This window comes from Balaenoptera physalus (assembly GCF_965194825.1).
Source record: "Balaenoptera physalus genome assembly, chromosome: 12".
Taxonomy (NCBI): domain Eukaryota; kingdom Metazoa; phylum Chordata; class Mammalia; order Artiodactyla; family Balaenopteridae; genus Balaenoptera; species Balaenoptera physalus.
This window is the reverse complement of record NC_138897.1, coordinates 42,271,291-42,292,864: the sequence shown is the minus strand read 5'-3', so window position 1 is coordinate 42,292,864 and position 21,574 is coordinate 42,271,291. Positions and strand designations below refer to the sequence as shown.

At 39.2% G+C, this 21,574-nt stretch overlaps 2 long non-coding RNA genes across 2 annotated transcripts in view; one reads left to right on the top strand and one right to left on the bottom strand.

The window, feature by feature from the left end:
- LOC309639258 overlaps positions 1-20,270 on the top strand; it is a 99,218-nt gene extending 78,948 nt beyond the window's left edge. Inside the window, exon 2 of the long non-coding RNA XR_014251563.1 lies at positions 19,297-20,270. This is a non-coding gene — a long non-coding RNA (uncharacterized lncRNA). The remainder of the gene's footprint in view (positions 1-19,296) is intronic.
- Positions 1,195-12,837, bottom strand: LOC309639251. Its single transcript, XR_014251556.1, has 2 exons — positions 7,916-12,837; positions 1,195-6,976 (listed from the first exon to the last, which is right to left on the bottom strand). It is a non-coding gene; the product is annotated as an uncharacterized lncRNA (long non-coding RNA).
- Positions 20,271-21,574: the final 1,304 nt, after the last annotated feature.

Below are 21,574 nucleotides of genomic sequence, written 5' to 3'. Positions count from 1 at the left end.
GTGCCTTTTCTAGTGAGCAATTGAGTTGCAACGGAAGTTGAACATATATACTGAGAATTATAAACTGAGAGTTAGCTATTGTTTTTCACCTGATAGAGTTTGGAAACTTTTGAAACCAAAGCCACATTACTATTTTATAATCAAAGCACTCCACATCTTATCTCTACTCTGAGGTATACAGTAGTTTCTCTGATTTGCTTCAGATCATCTCATTTTTTCTGATGAGGTTGAAAAAAGATGGCTTTACTATAATCCTCCAGATCTATGCTGTTTCTTAGTGTCAGTGTTAAAAATAGGGACAAACTGCTTAATTATTTTACAATACCTGAACCTTTTAAAGATGTTTAATAGTAAACACATGTGAATATTTCAAGCATACTACTTACTTAGCCAAGTGAGAAATGAAAAAAAAAACAAAAATCCAATTGTTTTATGTATGTTATATATATATGTTGATATGTACAATTCAGAGTAATGGACATTTTTTTTTTTTCCTTCTCAAAACTGATTGCTTTGGTGATGCTTAGACACCTACAAAATGGTTCTCGCATTGTATAAAGTTTTAAAGAGAATAGTCTTGTACTTGTTTTCCAGCTAGGGTATTAAGGATATTTATATACAAATACCATGTTTGACTGAAATCATGATTTCAATTCAGTAAAATAGCATGAGAGATTGCTTTTGCCTACTTGATGTCAAATTATCACTCACAGGCCTTTTCACAAACTGATTATTTTGACTTCATAAGTACACAGAGATATGCTAAGAATGTTTGATAATTTAAAACTGCTGTGGTAGTTAAGTGATAACCATTACTCTGAAAAAGAAAAAAAAATTACAGAGCAATTATTCTATGCAAAAATAATCTTATACACAGAGATATAAGAAAACTCCCTTTCTGAGGCAATTATCAATCAAATTCAAATAATCAAATCATTTAGAGGTGCTATATGGGTTTCAAAGATATATAAACCCTCTCCAAACCTAGGAAACTTATCTAGTATCCATGTAAATATGTATGAACTCATGACAGAGATAACAATGAATTTGAGAATTTTTAGTTGGAGAATAGGAAAGCTCCCTTCAAAAACAGAGAATAAATTCCACCAATTAGTTAAAGTAAGGAATAAGCATCCAGCAAACCATCCTGATAATACATACACTTTATAGTAAAGAGACAGGAGAGAAAATTCTACCTGGGTATTTTTGAAACCCCATGTCTCAAATGTGAAATATGCCCGCCGTCTTTAGTTTTAATTATTATCATTATTGCAAATGCAAAGGTGTTTAAATATGAAGATGCAAACTGAATTGGATGTCCAAAATATTATAAATGAACATGAGATTTTCCATCCCAGAAGAGAGGAATGATCTATATTGTTATTATCCTGAAGAAGAAGGTGATTTATATAGAGTTACAGTGCACTCAGCTCTGTACGCTGGGCAGGTGATGCCTGTTTCGGTTCAGTGGGCTTCCTGTCTAAATAAAACTGAAAGCAAAAGAGGACAAAGACAAAAACTAAATTCATCATCAGAAATTACAGATCTGATCTCATCCATTCCACTAATCCAGCTCTATATGTCTTTACTCAAAGGTGTCACCAAGAAAGATTTATAGAAAGAAGGGATATCATCTACCTTCCCTACCCCAATCCAAAATATTCCCAGATTTAACACTCTTTTCCTTATATTCCTTGGTGTCTCACCCCATTAATTGTGACTCCTCTATTCCTACCTCTTTGCAACCTCATCTGTCACCAAGTTCTGAAGATTATTCCCAAATGCCCACAACTTGTATGATCATCCAATGTCTTTTCTAATTGGCAGATGTTCCTTTTGGGCTCACAGTGATAGGGGAATAGAATGAGCAGCCATCCTTAATGTGGGAAGGTTGGCACAGCCAAACAAGTCAGGTGAAATCACTTATGTGATTAATGAGTGACAGATGTTCCAGCTCCATCAGTATGGCATTCAAGAAGCATTCTTCTTTACTCTCCTCCAAGAAGTTTCTCTGTAAACTGTGAAATCTTTAAGCATGTCAAGAAGGGAAAGGAGAGCTCATCTCTGAGGAGAGAATTGTTATTCATTCAACAAATCCTTTCAATAAATATTTACTGATCTCTGAGCTGGGCCTCTGAGGACGGAGAGAGATTTTATCAATGGAGTTAAGTATGTAGGAGGTCAGTATGGAATGAAGGATCGAAATGAACACAGACTTTAAGTCAAGGAGGTGCATATTAGAAGGAAAACTGATCAACACATCTAATTAGAACAAAGAGTTGCTATCTGGCTTCTAGCTAACTCCTGCGTTCTCACATGACTATTTAAATAATATGTGTGTGTGCAAGCACGTGCATTTATATGGTTATCAGTGAACATGTTCTGATTAGGAAAATTGATTATTCCCAGTAAATTATTTTTTTAGGTTTACTGCTTTTTTTCCTGATGGGCAACTCAGTCTATAAAGGGGAGTCAATGAAGAAAGGTATTTAGGGTAAGGAGAACAAGAGAAGTCAGATGATAGAAATAAAGAAGAACACATACCTGGGAAAGTACAGAAAGAGGATGGATAACACAAGGACAGAAAGGAAGACATGATTCTCCAAAGAGTATTTAATGAAAGATCCCCTTTTGTCACTGACTTTGTTTGGCTTCCTTTCTCTCAGTTACTCTATCCTGTGTCAACAGCAATTCCTCCAGGGCCAGAGGCCTTCTCTTTCCTTCCTCTCATAAAGCAGTTACAATGTCACTGACTCAGGCACACATACCTGAAGAAGTACAACCACAAGCAAGAACCAAAAGGCCCATGTTACTGCTCTTCTTTTGAAAATTGTCTTCTTACCACTGGAGCCAGACTTCACATTTCAGTGACACTGTCCCAAAAGCAGGTTAAGAAGCTGGGTCCTTATTATTTCCACCTTTATTCTTCTTCTCTATGTACTTCTGTATTAATTTTGAGCCTGCAACCTGAGTGCTTACTCTGATTCTAGATTTTCCTGAGCATTAGTCTAGTATGACATCTCCTGTAGGAGTAGATGTGCACCATCCACAGTACATATTAGACATTCATTAAGTGTTTGTTGAGTATATGAGTGTGTTGGAGAAGAGAGAACTCACCAACTACAGTTTGAGGGAGACCCAAAGATAAGGAGTAAAGGGAGTGAGAAGAGGCTATTTTATCATAACTGACTAGTCAAAACTGGGGAGCTGGCAAAATTTATCTTTGACCCCTTGTCCTGCTTTTCTAGTGACTCTTATTCCTTCCTACTACAATTCCCAAATGTCAAGTTCCCTCAGGCCACCAGCAACACTGATTAGCAAAACAAGCTTAAATGAATAAATTTCAGTTGTCTAGTGCAAAGAAGGTATAAATCATTGTTTATTGTTTATTTGTTTGACATGAGAGGTTTTCTACTTAATAGTAGGTGGTCTGCAGGCATGTGGAGTTTAAACTAGGAAGCCAAGGTTGAAATCCTGACTGTCACAGTCTAGTCATATAACCTTTATGACATTCAATTTCACCTTCTTATTATGGTGATAATAATAGCTATTTAATGGAGCTATTTTTATTAAATGACCTAATTGCCTAAAAGCACAAAGAATCATGTCTGGAACAAAGTAACTTATTAAAAATATTAACAAAAGCACCAATGTAGGTTCAATCAATAAATGTTAATTCTCATCCTATGTTTTTCCTTTTCTTTTTTCTGCTTTCTTTTTATTTTTCTCTTTTTCTTCCTTGAAAATTGGGAGTCCCCATAATACTTAGTAAAGTTTCTTCTGCTGTAAGTTCTCAGAATATATTTAAATGAAATTGAATGTGTAAGGGAGTCAATGAATGAGTGAGGAAGTAAATAAGTGCCAGATTGTAATGTCCTGTCTTCTTTTCCCCATCTACTTGGGAATCTGTAATCAACTTTTGAAGTATCACCAGTCTAACACATCCATCTAAGCCCTAAAACTTTCCTGACTCTCATTTTTTAAAGGAATTATTCTATTTGAAAGTAATGTATTACTTTTAATTCCATATTTTGTTACATCACAGATAATGCATTGCTCAATCCTCTATGGTATTTAAAAAAGTGAACAAGAGATCCTGGTTCTGCTTTTTTGGGGATATGAAATTTCACCATGGAAGAACAGTTAGGTTTTTAATCAAATAGCTGCTTTGGTCACACAGATAGAAGGCCATTAAAAACCAAAAAACAGTGTAGGCAATAAGCATTTAAACAAAGCTAACAACACAATGACTACTGTCAGTGGAATTCAGCAAGCTTTGATGGTTAATATTAATTCCAATAGCATAACTTTGTGAACAGGTAAGGGGCCCAAAGACCTTGAATGTTGAAAAGAACTATAGACCTTCAAAGTCAGACACACAAATGAAAAAAAAATTAAAAAAATAAAAATAGTGTGCATTGGAGACTTGAATAATGTAAAAGCCTTGGTCTGAAGTGGGGGAGTTGGAGGAAGGACTTGCAAATCATTGTATTTGTAGAACTCCCATGGAGAGTGTATTTTCTATTTACTTAATGAGCAGTGGGTTGGCAGCTCTAATGTTTTTAAAAGAGCCTAAGAGATCATCATCATAGAGTCAGATGTTAAGGACAAAGACAAAGTTAAGATTATGAGAGACTAAATCCAGACAGTCCTGCAGAAGTCCTTTAGGGGAGAATTTCTGAAGAAGGCAAAGGCTTGGTACTAAGTTAAAAATTCAAACTGAAGGGAACAATCATGTGGATATTTTATCTCAAAGGAAAGGGTGAAAACACAGCACACTGGCCTGTGGCATTTCAAGTCTCTTTGCTTAATGTGTTGCTTGTTAGTCTTTCTAAAAGGGGAGGGGGTGATAAAAGCAACCCCAGCTCTAGAAGCAACACCAGGACAATAATTAGAAAACAATGCAAATTTCTTATTATACTCATTTCAACTATCCCAGGAGAGTAAAGGGCCTGTACAGTGGGGAATGGAATGGGATTCATAAATACTTCTGATGAATATAATCATTTAATAATATTTTGTAAAGTAACATGTCATATATTTTTCCTTATGAATCAAAGTGCATTTGGTTTCAAGTGCATCCTGAGAGAATTTCCAAAGAAGAAGAGAAACATACACACATTTGTACCATTTCTAAATGCATCTACCTTCACATGCCCAGGGACAGCTCTGTTTCCTGATAAGAAATCCCTGGGACAACTCTTCCTGGAACATAGACACTGTTAAGATGCTATTCTGTGATGTGAGTTTTTCTTTTGAAACCATACTCTCTCCTAGTTTAACACCTATCCAGATTATTTAAATGAAATTATCTTGATTAAATTTAGATATTAAGCTGGTTGAACAATTTCACGTAAATGTCCCCTCATTAAGAGGGGAAAAGAACCCAGTCTATGTTTCCCTCAGAAACTGGAAAGGATTAGTGTCTAATTACCTGCCCATTTTCCTCACTCCATTATCCTAAAGCACACACCTTAACAGATTGACTGAGCTCTCTCTCTTCCATTCTTCCTAAGAAGTCTTCTGTTTGGATGCACTGATACGATTTACAATTGGATAGAAACATAAAAAATGACAATGTGGATGGGTCACCAAGAACATGAGTAATGCAAACGAACACAATAGACACTTCAGAACCTCTGGGGAATCACAATGGTCAGCCTGAGATATTTGGAAAATAAAAAACAAAAAACAAGACTTAAAATCAGGATTCCGGACAGTAGGATGAAGTCCCGCAGGCATATGAGAACTATTAATACCTTAGATATTTTTAAAAATAGGGTTATGTGTATTATACATTTGTAAAACTGAAACTGGGAAACATTAAGAAAATTGCCAAGAGTTGCACACTCATGGATCTGCTCATTCATATATACATTGATGATGACAGATAACACTGATGTGTGATATGTGCCCATTACTATAGAAAGTTATTCAAAGATGAAAGATGTTCAGGTCCTCCTTTGAGATACAAATATCAGTCACAGCTGAAGAATAACAGAGCTGTGAGGAAGGTCCTCACACCATCCCAATGCAAAAAGAAGACAATTTTCTTCCTATAGATCAAGCAGAGGACTTCAGAAAGGAAGGACACCAGAGCTGGCATTTTCCAGATTAATAAAAAAAAAAAAAAGATAGAAATGGCATTATAGTGAAGGCTCAGTCTCCAAAGATGCACAGGGGAATCTTGGTGAAAATGCCTCTGGTCACACAACTCTAATCACATATGCATACTCCATCCATCAGACCCCTGTAACCTAGGTGCTGACCACTGGTTGCTGACATAGGCAAGGGGGCTTCTTGGTTATTTTAGTCCAGCCTCAGTTTTAGGAAAGCCCTGTGCAGCAGCTTTGGGATGGTACTTTTTCAGTCTACCTTCCCCACTTCTCTGGCAGCCAAACCCCTACGAACCTGGGGAGTCTTGCATGCTGCTGCCTGTCTTCTCCCCACCCTTTTCTCAGCAGTAGCACATCTGTCATGATAACAAATTTGGCCCAAGACAGTGTTGTGCCCCTGCCTCTGTGATGGAGAGTTTTCTATTACCCATACAGCACTGGCACTTTCATTGGCTGTGCTCCCTGAACAAGTGACTTTTCTGTCTCTCACTTATAGACATAAAGCTTTCACTCTTGGGAGAGAAGGTTTAGGAAGCCCACAGGTATTTCAGACATGTCCCTCCCCTGTGGTCCCCATCAGCTCCTGCACCACCAGTGGACTTACTCAGTCTCTGGTTCTGCCCCAAATTTCCTCATGACTACATGGTGGGAAAGTTCTCGCATGTTAGTATTGCTTTTCCTTTGGTCAGGTGCCCCCAGCAATACTTGGCAATGACTTGCTAACCCACATCTGGCCATTGAGAATTCTCTAAAATTTTAGCTGATTCTTACCTGCTTGTTTTGCAGCTGGCAAGAAGTCCTTCTTCCCCTGTTCTGCCATAGCTGAGACAGTTCATATGCCCCAGCTCACCTTGGAAAGACTTGGAAAGAGAAAGAGTCTACTTAGTATTTTATGGTATTGTGCTGCCATGCTACCTCAACAGTCTGATGGGCTTGAGAAAAAATATAATTTTGCAGATAATCTGGATTTTATTCATTTTTAGGATGGGAGTGATTTTCTTTGAAGTTTCTGTATCCCAAGGCAGAAGCAGAAACCTACTTCAAAATATTGAAAGCAGAACATTTACAGAAATAAAAGTAGAAAGAGACAAATAGCACACAAAGTTAGAGATTTTACCACACCTCTCTTTCAGCAATGCAGAGAAAAAGCAGATTATCTATATCTATATCCATATCTATACCTATATCTATCTATATCTTCTACAGAAAAACAATTAGACTTAATGAGTAATTGAGCAAACAATTAAGAAAGGACATATTTTTAAAATAGCACTTAAAATAGACCAAAATCATTAAATTCCTAGGAAGAAAGATAAATCATTATTAAGGAAATAAGACCCAAATAAAAAGAAGGATATACCATGTTCTTGGATTGGAAGAGTCAATACTGTAAAAATATTATGTCTCATAATTGAGCTATAATCAAAGTCATGTTATTTATATATATAGCAGATTATGTTTTGTGAAAATTGACAAACTAATTTATAAATTTCTTATGAAAATGCAAAAGACTGAGAATAAAAAGACAATCTTAAGGGTGAACAAAGTTGGTGAATGAATACTTATTAGATATCAAGAATCAATATGAAGCTATAATAATTAAGATAGCCTGGTATTAATTCAAAGAAACTCACATAGCCCAATGGAACACAATAAAGATTCTAGAAGCACAAGTCACTTAATTTATTTTATAGACGCTACTGGAATGCAGAGAAATGAACGGTATTTTTAATAACATGAGACTGAATATGCAAACTGAACATTAACCAAGCTACTATATATAAAAACAGAACTCTGACCAACAATCTGCAGCAACCAGCCTGGAAGAAAAACTACAATCGACAGCAAAACGTCCAGGAAGTCAAATCACAGACTTCATAATGATTAGCCCAAAATGGTCAGGACTTGATTGATAACTAACAGCTTCCCTACATTTCTCCCCGGCTCCAACTCAACTCAGGAGCAGCTAGAGGAAGCCACATATGCTCCTCTAGAATGTCCCACTTCTTGTTTGCTTGCCTCCAGCATCCCCATGCAAAAGCTGCCAATCAGGAAATACCCCAGTCCTTCCTGTTTTTCCACTGTAAAGCTTTCCTACTCCTGTGCCTGCCTTTGAGTCTCTGCTAAGTGCAAGTGGGGTGGCTGACTAGCTTTTGATAGCAACCTCTGAATAGGTTTTACTTGTTTATTTCCACAAATATTATAGGAGCAACTGCATACCTACATGTTGCTTTGCAAACTGGCCTCCACATGGGGAGCAAGGAGAGACCTAAGAAAGGCAGCCACTCAGACTGGTAGTTGGTGGTGCTAAGATGAAGGGAACTTACACTGGAGGCTTGTCTTGGGCACCACAATGTGATTAAATATCTACCTTTGCCCAACATCACCTTAATAGTTTATAGAGAGGATTTAATGGGGTTCAGTCACACACACTGTCCAGATGGTCTCAACAACACATCACTCTCTCAAGGCTGTCTCCATGGAAATGATCCCACTGTAGAAATGGTGGTCAGAACATACATTCTAAGGACAGGGAGGGAGAGAGGAGCCTCAAATTGTTTATGTCAACCATTGATCATGTTGTCTCAATGACCTCCTTTAACACTACATGTGGAAAATGATCCTAGACCTCTTTCCTCACAGCATATACAAATATAAATTCCAAATGGATCATTTATCTAAACATAAAAGAAAATACAAAATAGTACAGTAATATAGGATAATATCTTCATGACCCTGTAGTAAACAAATATATTATTTTAAACTTTACACCAAAAAAAAAAAAAAAAACTAACACAAGATCAAAATTGATGAATTGAACTTCAATAAATGTAAAAATCTCTGTTAATTGGAGGAAATCCTTAAGAGATTAAAAATTCAGGTCTCAGAATGGGAGAAGACATTTTCAGTTCACATATTTGTCAAAAGACTAATATACAGAATATATAAAGAACTCCTATGAATCAAAAAAATAAAAGTAATGCAATAAAATTAAGCAAGAGACACAGAAAATTTTACAAAAGAGGACTTTGAAATGTAATAAGCATATGAAAAAAGTGTAGACATCATCACCCATCAGAGAAATGAAAATTAAAACCAAAATGAGATAACAGGACACATCACCATGGCTACAATTAAAAAGAAATAATAATCTAATCTAAAATCAATACCAAATTTTGAAAATGATTTGGAGCATCCAGAACATTCATATAATACTGGTAGGAATACAGATTGGCAAAACCATTTTTGAAAACTATTGGTAGTTTTTAACAATACTGAACATCTGCTAAACCTATGATCCAGAAATGCACTTCTAGATATATACCCGACAGATATAAGTGTAAATGTGTACTAAAAGACAAGTATATTAAAGTCCATAGCAGCTTCATTTAGAATAATCAAAAACTAGGAAGGAGTGAGGGGGCACCAATAGAAGAATGAATATAAATTGATGTATTAATACAATGAAATAATATACAGCAATAAAAATGACTAACAAATATATATACAATATGTTTGAATTTCACAATTAATGTTTGTAAAAATAAACCAGACACAAAAGAATGCACACATATATTACATTTGTATAAAGTTCAAGAACAGAAAAAACAAAAGCTAATCTAGGACAAAACAGTAGCTAAGGACACTGAAGGAGGTCTCTAGTGAACTGAAAATTTTACCATCTTGATATCAGTCCTAGTGGCAAACTTAATAGATTTGCAAAAATTCATTGAGCTACACTCTTAAGATTTATTCACTTTATGTGAGTAACTCACCAATAAATGTCAAGAAAATAAAGTTTTAACCATTGAAGAGTTTTTACAGTGATGATGGCTTCAGGAGTCTGGTGACAATAACAGAGTTGAGAGTTTAGTGGAAGTCCAATTATTAGTGAGCTTGTTGCTGCAATAGTGGTATGGGAGGTCCAGCAGTATTAAGATCAAGACCCTCTCTGCCTGCACTTTTTACTCTCTAGACTTCTTAGTTCTTGCTCATTTTTATGAACATGGTTCTCCAGCATTCCCATTGAGTCTATAAGCTACTCAATAACTCATATTTTCTGCATAAATTTTCTACAGTTGATTTCTGTTCCTTGCAACCAATAATAGTTAAAAAAAATGATCAGAAATGAAGTATTGCAATATAATAGCCCAAATATGTGAAATAAGTTAACCAGAGAATATAGTGTATAAGAGAGAAGGCCTCCATATTCTAGGCTGGAATATTTGAAATACTTATTATTTGACAGTAAAAACAGTGTTTGAACCACAGGTTTTGTATATTGGAAGTCAGACCATGTATATACCATGAACAACAATAGCCTAAGAGAAAGCCATGTATTGGAACACCGGTCAGCTTCAGAAAGAAACAAAGATACCAGCTTAGCCTGACAATGGCTATTTTGTAGCAGTGGAAAAAAAAAAAAAAAAATACACCACTGGGGGTACTTCCAAGATGGTGGAGGAGTAAGACATGGAGATCACCTTCCACACCACAAATGCATCAAAAATACATCTACATGTGAAACAATTCCTACAGAACACTTACTGAACCCTGGCAGAAGACCTCAGACTCCCCAAAAGGTAAGAAACTCCCCACATACTTGGGTAGGGCAAAAGAAAAAAGAAAAAACACAGACAAAAGAATAGGGACAGAACCTGCTCCTCTGGGAGGGAGCTGTGAAGGAGGAAAAGTTTCCACATACTAGGAAACACCTTCTATGCAGAGACAGGGCGTGGGTGGGTGGAAAGTTTCAGAGCCATGGAGGAGAGCACAGCAACAGGGGTGCGGAGGGCAAAGTGGAGAGATTCCCACACAGAGGATCAGTGCCGACCAGCACTCACCAGCCTGAGAGGCTTGTCTGCTCACCCACTGGGGCAGTTGTGGGCTGGGAGCTGAGGCTCAGGTGTCAGAGGTCAGATTCCAGGGAGAGGCCTGTGGTTGGCTGTGTGAACACAGCCTTAAGGGGGCTAGTGCACCACAGGTAACTGGGATGGAGTCCAGGAAAATGTCTGGAACTGCCTAAGAAGCAAGAGACCATTGTTTGAGTGTACGTGAAGAAAGGGTATTCAGAGCACCACGTAAATGAGCTCCAGATATGAGCGCAAGCTGTGGTTATAAGCATGGACACCAGAGACAGGCATGAAATGCTAAGGCTTCTGCTGCAGCCACCAAGAAACCTGTGTACAAACACAGGTCACTATCCACACCTCCCTCACCAGGAGACTGTGAGCCCGCCATTGCCAGGGTCCCGTGATCCAGGGACAACTTCCCCAGGAGAACACATGGCATGCCTCAGGCTGTTGCAATGTCATGCTGGCTTCTGCCGCTGCAGGCTTGCCCTGCATTTCTTACCCCTCCCTCCCCCAAGCCTGAGTGAGCCAGAGTCCCCTAATCAGCCGCTCCTTTAACTCTTCCTGTCTGGGTGAAGAACGGATGCCAGAGGGCAACCTACAGGCAGAGGCTGGGCCAAATCCAAAGCTGAATCCCAGGAGCTGTGCAAACAAACAAGAGAAAGGGAAATTTGTCTGTAAAGCCTCAGGAGCAGTGGATTAAATCTCCACAGTCACTTGATGTACCCTGTATCTGTGGAATACCTGAATAGACAATGAATCATCCCAAAAGTGAGGCGGTGAACTTTGGGAGGAGCTGTAGACTTGGGTTTTGCTTTCTGCATCTAATTTGTTTCAGGCTTTATGTTTATCTCCATTTAGTATTTAGAGCTTATTATCATTGGTAGATTTGTTTATTGATTTGGTTGCTCTCTTCCTTTTTCTGTTAATATATATATATATTTTTTTCCTTTTTCTTTTTTTGTGAGTGTGTATTTCTATGCTTCTTTGTGTGATTTTGTCTGTTTAGGTTTGCTTTTACCATTTGTCCTAGGGTTCTGTCTGTCGGGGTTTTATTCTTTGTTTGTTTTAGTATAGTTTTTAGTGTTTGTTATCTTTGATGGATTTGTTTATTGGTTTGGTTGTGCTCTTCTTTCTTTATTTTTAATTACTTTTGGATTATTTTATTTTAATAATTTTCTTTATTTTAATAACTTTTATTTCATTTTATTTTACTATTTCTTTTTCTTTCCTTTTTTTTTTTTTTTTTCTCCTTTTTCTTTTGAGCCATGTAGCTGACAGGGTGGTGGTGTTCCAGGGAGGTGTCAGGCCTGAGCCTCTGAGGTGGGAGAGCTGAGTTCAGGACATTTGTCCATCAGAGAATTCCTGGCCTCATGTAATATCAATGGATGAGGTTTCTCCCAGAGATCTGTGTCTCAACACTAAGACCCAGATCCACTCAACGACCAGCAAGCTACAGTGCTGTAGGCCCCATACCAAACAACTAGCAACACAGGAACACAACCCCACCCATTAGCAAAGAGGATGCCTAAAATCATAATAAATTCACAGACACCCCAAAACACAACACCGAATGTGGTCCTGTCAACCAGAAAAACAAGATCCAGCTTCATCCACCAGAACACAAGCACCAGTCCCTCCACCACGATACCTAAACAACCCACTGAACCAACCTTACCCACTGGGGACAGACATCAAAAAAAACGGGAACTATGAACCTGCACGCTGAGAAAAGGAGACCCCCAACACAATAAGTTAAGCAAAATGAGAAGACAGAGAAATACACAGCAGATGAAGCAGCAAGGTAAAAACCCACAGACCAAACAAATGAAGAGGAAATAGGCACCTACCTGAAAAATAATTAAGAGTAATGAGGTCCTCGGGAAGATGGCGGAAGAGTAAGACGCGGAGATCACCTTCCTTCCCACAGATACAGTAGAAATACATCTACACGTGGAACTGCTCCTACAGAACACCCACTGAACGCTGGCAGAAAACATCCGACCTCCAAAAAGGCAAGAAACTCCCCCCGTACTTGGGTAGGGCAAAAGAAAAAAGAAATAACAGAGACAAAAGAATAGGGACGACACCTGCACTAGTGGGAGGGAGCCGTGAAGGAGGAAAGATTTCCACGCACTAGGAAGCCCCTTCGCGGGCGGAGACTGCGGGTGGCAGAGGGGGGAAGCTTCGGAGCCACGGAGGAGAGCGCAGCCACAGGGGTGCGGAGGGCAAAGCGGAGAGGTTCCCGCACGGAGGCTCGGCGCCGAGCAGCACTCTCCAGCCCGAGAGGCTTGTCTGCTCCCCCGCCGGGGCGGGCGGGGCTGGGAGCTGAGGCTCGGGCTTCGGTCGGATCACAGGGAGAGGACTGAGGCTGGCAGCGTGAACACAGCCTGAAGGGATTAGCGCACAACAGCTGGCTGGGAGGGAGACCGGGAAAAAGTCTGCAGCTGCCGAAGAGGCAAGAGACTTTTTCTTGCCTCTTTGTTTCCTGGTGCGCGAGGAGAGGGGATTCAGAGCGCCGCCTAAACGAACTCCAGAGAAGGGCGCGAGCCGCGGCGATCACCGCAGACCCCACAGCAACAAGGGCACAGAGGAAAAAAACGGAGAGACTCCCGCACAGAGGCTCGGCGCCGAGCAGCACTCACCAGCCCGAGAGGCTTGGCTGCTCGGCGGGCGGGGCTGGGAGCTGAGGCTCGGGTTTCGGTTTCGGTTGGATCGCAGGGAGAGGACTGGGGCTGGCGGCGTGAACACAGCCTGAAGGGGTTAGCGCACCACAGCTGGCTGGTAGGGAGTCCGGGAAAAAGTCTGCAGTTGCCGAAGAGGCAAGAGACTTTTTCTTGCCTCTTTGTTTCGCGGCGCGCAAGGAGAGGGGATTCAGAGTGCCGCCTAAACGAACTCCAGAGAAAGGCGCGAGCCGCAGCGATCAGCACGGACCCCAGAGACGGGCGTGAGACGCTGGGGCTGCTGCTGCCGCCTCCAAAAAGCCTGTCTGTGAGCACAGGTCACTCTCCACATCGCCCCTCCCGGGAGCCTGTGCAGCCCGCCACGGCCAGGGTCCCGTGATCCGGGGACAAGTTCCCCGGGAGAACGCACTGCCCACCTCAGGCTGGTGCAACGTCACGCCGGCCTCGGCCGCCGCAGGCTCACCCCGCCTCCTCTGTACACCTCCCTCCCCGCGGCCTGAGTGAGCCAGAGCCCCCGAAGCAGCTGCTCCTTTAACCCCGTCCTGTCTGTGCGGGGAATAGACGCCCTCAGGCGACCTACACGCAGAGGCGGGTCCAAATCCAAAGCTGAACCCCAGGAACTGTGCGAACAGGGAAGATAAGGGGAAATCTCTCCCAGCAGCCTTAGAAGCAGCGGATTAAAACTCCACAAACAACTTGATGTGCCTGCATCTGTTGAATACCTGAATAGACAACGAATCATCCCAAATTCAGGAGGTGGACTTTGGGAGCAGGATATATTAATTTTTCCCCTTTTCCTTTATTTGTGAGTGTATATGTATATGCTTCTGGGTGCGATTTTGTCTGTATAGCTTTGCTTTACAATAGCTTTATTTTACTTCACTATATTATAGCCTCTTTCTTTCTTTCTTTCTTTCTTTCTATTTTTTCTCCCTTTTACTCTGAGCCGTGTGGACGAAAGGCTCTTGGTGCTCCAGCCAGGCATCAGGGCCGTGCCTCTGAGGTGGGAGAGCCAACTTCAGGACACTGGTCCACAAGAGACCTCCCAGCTTCACGTAATACCAAACGGCAAAAATCTCTCAGAGATCTCCATCTCAACATCAAGACCCAGCTTCACTCAACGACCAGCAAGCTACAGTGCTGGACACCCTATGCCAAACAACTAGCAAGACAGGAACACAGCCCCATCCATTAGCAGAGAGGCTGCCTAAAATCATAATAAGGCCACAGACACCCCAAAATACACCACCAGACATGGACGTGCCCACCAGAAAGACAAGATCCAACCTCATCCACCAGAGCTCAGGCACTAGTTCCCTCCACCAGGAAGCCTACACAACCCACTGAACCAACCTTAGCCACTGGGGACAGATACCAAAAACAACAGGAACTACGAACCTGCAGCCTGTGAAAAGGAGACCCCAAACACAGTAAGATAAGCAAAATGAGACGACAGAAAAACACACAGCAGATGAAGGAGCAGGGTCAGAACATACCAGACTTAACAAATGAAGAGGAAATAGGTAGTCTACCTGAAAAAGAATTCAGAATAATGATAGTAAGGATGATCCAAAATCTTGGAAATAGAATAGACAAAATGCAAGAAACATTTAACAAGGACGTAGAAGAACTAAAGAGGAACCAAGCAATGATGAAAACCACAATAAATGAAATTAAAAATACTCTAGATGGGATCAATAGCAGAATAACTGAGGCAGAAGAAAGGATAAGTGACCTGGAAGATAAAATGGTGGAAATAACTACTGCAGAGCAGGATAAAGAAAAAAGAATGAAAAGAACTGAGGACAGTCTCAGAGACCTCTGGGACAACATTAAACGCACCAACATTCGAATTATAGGGGTCCCAGAAGAAGAAGAGAAAAAGAAAGGGACTGAGAAGATATTTGAAGAGATTATAGTTGAAAACTTCCCTAATATGGGAAAGGAAATAGTTAATCAAGTCCTGGAAGCACAGAGAGTCCCATACAGGATAAACCCAAGGAGAAACACACCAAGACACATATTAATCAAACTGTCAAAAATTAAATATAAGGAAAACATATTAAAGGCAGCAAGGGAAAAAAAACAAATAACACACAAGGGAATCCCCATAAGGTTAACATCTGATCTTTCAGCAGAAACTCTGCAAGCCAGAAGGGAGTGGCAGGATATACTTAAAGTGATGAAGGAGAAAAACCTGCAACCAAGATTACACTACCCAGCAAGGATCTCATTCAGATTCGATGGAGAAATTAAAACCTTTACAGACAAGCAAAAGCTGAGAGAGTTCAGCACCACCAAACCAGCTTTACAACAAATGCTAAAGGAACTTCTCTAGGCAAGAAACACAAGAGAAGGAAAACACCTACAATAACAAACCCAAAACATTTAAGAAAATGGGAATAGGAACATACATATCGTTAATTACCTTGAATGTAAATGGATTAAATGCTCCCACCAAAAGACACAGGCTGGCTGAATGGATACAAAAACAAGACCCATATATATGCTGTCTACAAGAGACCCACTTCAGACCTAGAGACACATATAGACTGAAAGTGAGGGGATGGAAAAAGATATTCCATGCAAATGGAAATCAAAAGAAAGCTGGAGTAGCAATTCTCATATCAGACAAAATAGACTTTAAAATAAAGACTATTACAAGAGACAAAGAAGGACACTATATAATGATCAAGGGATCGATACAAGAGGAAGGTATAACAATTGTAAATATTTATGCACCCAACATAGGAGCACCTCAATACATAAGGCAAATACTAACAGCCATAAAAGGGGAAATCGACAGCAACACAATCATAGTAGGGGACTTTAACACCCCACTCTCACCAATGGACAGATCATCCAAAATGAAAATAAATAAGGAAACACAAGCTTTAAATGATACATTAAACAAGATGGACTTAATTGATATTTATAGGACATTCCATCCAAAAACAACAGAATACACATTTTTCTCAAGTGCTCATGGAACATTCTCCAGGATAGATCATATCTTGGGTCACAAATCAAGCCTTGGTAAATTTAAGAAAATTGAAATCATATCAAGTATCTTTTCCGACCACAACGCTATGAGACTAGATATCAATTACAGGAAAAGATCTGTAAAAAATACAAACACATGGAGGCTACACAATACATTACTTAATAACGAAGTGATCACTGAAGAAATCAAAGGGGAAATCAAAAAATACCTAGAAACAAATGACAATGGAGATACGACGACCCAAAACCTATGGGACGCAGCAAAAGCAGTGCTAAGAGGGAAGTTTATAGCAATACAAGCCTACCTCAAGAAACAGGAAACATCTCGAATAAATAACCTAACCTTGCACCTAAAGCAATTAGAGAAAGAAGAACAAAAAAACCCCAAAGCCAGCAGAAGGAAAGAAATTATAAAGATCAGGTCAGAAATAAATGAAAAAGAAATGAAGGAAACAATAGCAAAAATCAGTGAAACTAAAAGCTGGTTCTTTGAGAAGATAAACAAAATTGATAAACCATTAGCCAGACTCATCAAGAGAAAAAGGGAGAAGACTCAGATCAATAGAATTAGAAATGAAAAAGGAGAAGTAACCACTGACACTGCAGAAATACAAAAGATCATGAGAGATTACTACAAGCAACTCTATGCCAATAAAATGGACAACCTGGAAGAAATGGACAGATTCTTAGAAATGCACAAACTGCCGAGACTGAACCAGGAAGAAATAGAAAATATGAACAGACCAATCACAAGCACTGAAATTGAAACTGTGATTAAAAACCTTCCAACAAACAAAAGCCCAGGACCAGATGGCTTCACAGGTGAATTCTATCAAACATTTAGAGAAGAGCTAACACCTATCCTTCTCAAACTCTTCCAAAATATTGCAGAGGGAGGAACACTCCCAAACTCATTCTACGAGGCCACCATCACCCTGATACCAAAACCAGACAAAGATGTCACAAAGAAAGAAAACTACAGGCCAATATCACTGATGAACATAGATGCAAAAATCCTCAACCAAATACTAGCAAACAGAATCCAACAGCACATTAAAAGGATCATACACCATGATCAAGTGGGGTTTATCCCAGGAATGCAAGGATTCTTCAATATACGCAAATCAATCAATGTGATACATCATATTAACAAACTGAAGGAGAAAAACCATATGATCATCTCAATAGATGCAGAGAAAGCTTTCGACAAAATTCAACACCCATTTATGATAAAAGCCCTGCAGAAAGTAGGCATAGAGGGAACTTTCCTCAACATAATAAAGGCCATATATGACAAACCCACAGCCAACATTGTCCTCAATGGTGAAAAACTGAAACCATTTCCACTAAGATCAGGAACAAGACAAGGTTGCCCACTCTCACCACTATTATTCAACATAGTTTTGGAAGTGTTAGCCACAGCAATCAGAGAAGACAAAGAAATAAAAGGAATCCAAATCGGAAAAGAAGAAGTAAAGCTGTCACTATTTGCAGATGACATGATACTATACATAGAGAATCCTAAAGATGCTACCAGAAAACTCCTAGAGCTAATCAATGAATTTGGTAAAGTAGCAGGATACAAAATTAATGCACAGAAATCTCTTGCATTTCTATACACTAATGACGAAAAATCTGAAAGTGAAATTAAGAAAACACTCCCATTTACCATTGCAACAAAAAGAATAAAATATCTAGGAATAAACCTACCTAAGGAGACAAAAGACCTGTATGCAGAAAATTATAAGACACTGATGAAAGAAATTAAAGATGATACAAATAGATGGAGAGATATACCATGTTCCTGGATTGGAAGAATCAACATTGTGAAAATGACTCTACTACCCAAAGCAATCTACAGATTCAGTGCAATCCCTATCAAACTACCACTGGCATTTTTCACAGAACTAGAACAAAAAATTTCACAATTTGTATGGAAACACAAAAGACCCCGAATAGCCAAAGCAATCTTGAGAAAGAAAAATGGAACTGGGGGAATCAGGCTCCCTGACTTCAGACTATATTACAAAGCTTCAGTAATCAAGACAGTTTGGTACTGGCACAAAAACAGAAATATAGATCAATGGAACAGGATAGAAAGCCCAGAGATAAACCCACACACATATGGACACCTTATTTTTGATAAAGGAGGCAAGCATATACAGTGGAGAAAAGACAGCCTCTTCAATAAGTGGTGCTGGGAAAATTGGACAGGTACATGTAAAAGTATGAAAATAGAACACTCCCTGACACCATGCACAAAAATAAACTCAAAATGGATTAAAGACCTAAGTGTAAGGGCAGACACTATCAAACTCTTAGAGGAAAACATAGGCAGAACACTCTATGACATACATCACAGCAAGATTCTTTTTGACCCAGCTCCCAGAGAAATGGAAATAAGAACACAAATAAACAAATGGGACCTAATGAAACTTAAAAGCTTTTGCACAGCAAAGGAAACCATAAACAAGACCAAAAGACAACCATCAGAATGGGAGAAAATATTTGCAAATGAAGCAACTGACAAAGGATTAATCTCCAAGATTTACAAGCAGCTCATGCAGCTCAATAACAAAAAAACGAACAACCCAATCCAAAAATGGGCCGAAGACCTAAATAGACATTTCTCCAAAGAAGATATACAGATGGCCTACAGACACATGAAAGAATGCTCAACATCATTAATCATTAGAGAAATGCAAATCAAAACTACAATGAGATATCATCTCACACCGGTCAGAATGGCCATCATCAAAAAATCTAGAAACAATAAATGCTGGAGAGGGTGTGGAGGAAAGGGAACACTCTTGCACTGTTGGTGGGAATGTAAATTGATACAGCCACTATGGAGAACAGTATGGAGGTTCCTTAAAAAACTACAAATAGAACTACCATACGACCCAGCAATCCCACTACTGGGCATATACCCTGAGAAAACCATAGGTCAAAAAGAGTCATGTACCAAAATGTTCATTGCAGCTCTATTTACAATAGCCAGGACATGGAAGCAATCTAAATGTCCATCGACAGATGAATGGATAAAGAAGATGTGGCACATATATACAATGGAATATTACTCAGCCATAAAAAGAAATGAAATGGAGGTATTTGTAATGAGGTGGATGGAGTTAGAGTCTGTCATACAGAGTGAAGTAAGTCAGAAAGAGAAAAACAAATACAGTATGCTAACACATATATACGGAATCTAAGGGGAAAAAAAAAAAAAAAAAAAAAAAAAAAAAAAGGCCATGAAGAACCTAGTGGCAAGACGGGAATAAAGACACAGACCTACTAGAGAATGGACTTGAGGATATGGGGAGGGGGTGGGGTGAGATGTGACAGGGTAAGAGAGTGTCATGGACATATATACACTACCAAATGTAAAATAGATAACTAGTGGGAAGCAGCCGCATAGCACAGGGAGATCAGCTCGGTGCTTTGTGACCACCTAGAGGGATGGGATGGGGAGGGTGGGAGGGAGGGAGATGCAAGAGGGAAGAGAAATGGGAACATATTGTATATGTATAACTGATTCACTTTGTTATAAAGCAGAAGCTAACACACCATTGTAAGGCAATTATACTTCAATAAAGATGTTAAAAAAAAAAAAAGAGTAATGATAGCAAACATGATCCAAAATCTTGGAAATAAAATGGAGAAAATACAAGAAACGTTTAACAAGAAGTAAGAAGAACTAAAGAGCAAAAAAACCATGATGACCAACACAATAAATGAATTTAAAAATTCTCTAGAAGGAATCAATAGCAGAATAACTGAGGCAGAAGAACGGATAAGTGACCTGGAAGATAAAATACTGGAAATAACTACTGCAGAGCAGAATAAAGAAAAAAGAATGAAGAGAAATGAGCACAGTTTCAGAGATCTCTGAGACAACATTAAACATACCAACATTCGAATTATAGGGGTCCCAGAAGAAGAAGAGAAAAAGAAAGGGACTGAGAAAATATTTGAAGAGATTTTATTTAAAAACTTCCCTAATATGACAAAGGAAATAGTCAATCAAGTCCAGAAAGCACAGAGAGTCCCAAACAGAATAAATCCAAGGAGAAACACGCCAAGACACGTATTAATTGAACTATCAAAAATTAAATACAAAGAAAAAACATTAAAAGCAGCAAGGGAAAAACAACAAATAACATAGAAGGGAATCCCCATAATGTAAACAGCTGATCTTTCAGCAGAAGCTCTGCAAGCCAGAAGGGAGTGGCAGGACATATTTAAAGTGATGAAAGGTAAAAACCTACAACCAAGATTACTCTACCCAGCAAAGATCTCATTCAGATTTGACAGAGAAATTAAAACATTTAGAGACAAGCAAAACCTTACAGAATTCAGCACTGCCAAACCAGCTTTACAACAAATGTTAAAGGAACTTCTCTAGGAAGGAAACACCAGACAGGGAAATGATCTACAGTAACAAACCCAAAGCACTTAAGAAAATGGTAATAGGATCATACATGTCAATAATTACCTTAAATGTAAATGGATTAAATGTTCCAACCAAAAGATAGACTGCCTGAAAGGATGCAAAAACAAGACCCATATATATGCTGTCTACAGGAGACCCACTTCACATACAGAAACATACAGACTGAAGTGAGGGGATGGAAATAGATATTCCATGCAAATGGATATCAAAAGAAAGCTGGAGTAGCAATTCTCATATCAGACAAAATAGACTTTAAAATAAAGACTATTACAAGAGACAAAGAAATACACTACATATGATCAAGGGATCAATCCAAGAAAAGGATATAACGGTTGTAAATATTTATGCACCCAACATAGGACCACCTCAATACATAAGGCAAATACTAAAATCCATAAAAGGGGAAATCGACAGTAACACAACAATAGTAGGGGACTTTAACAACCCAATTTCACCAATGGGCAG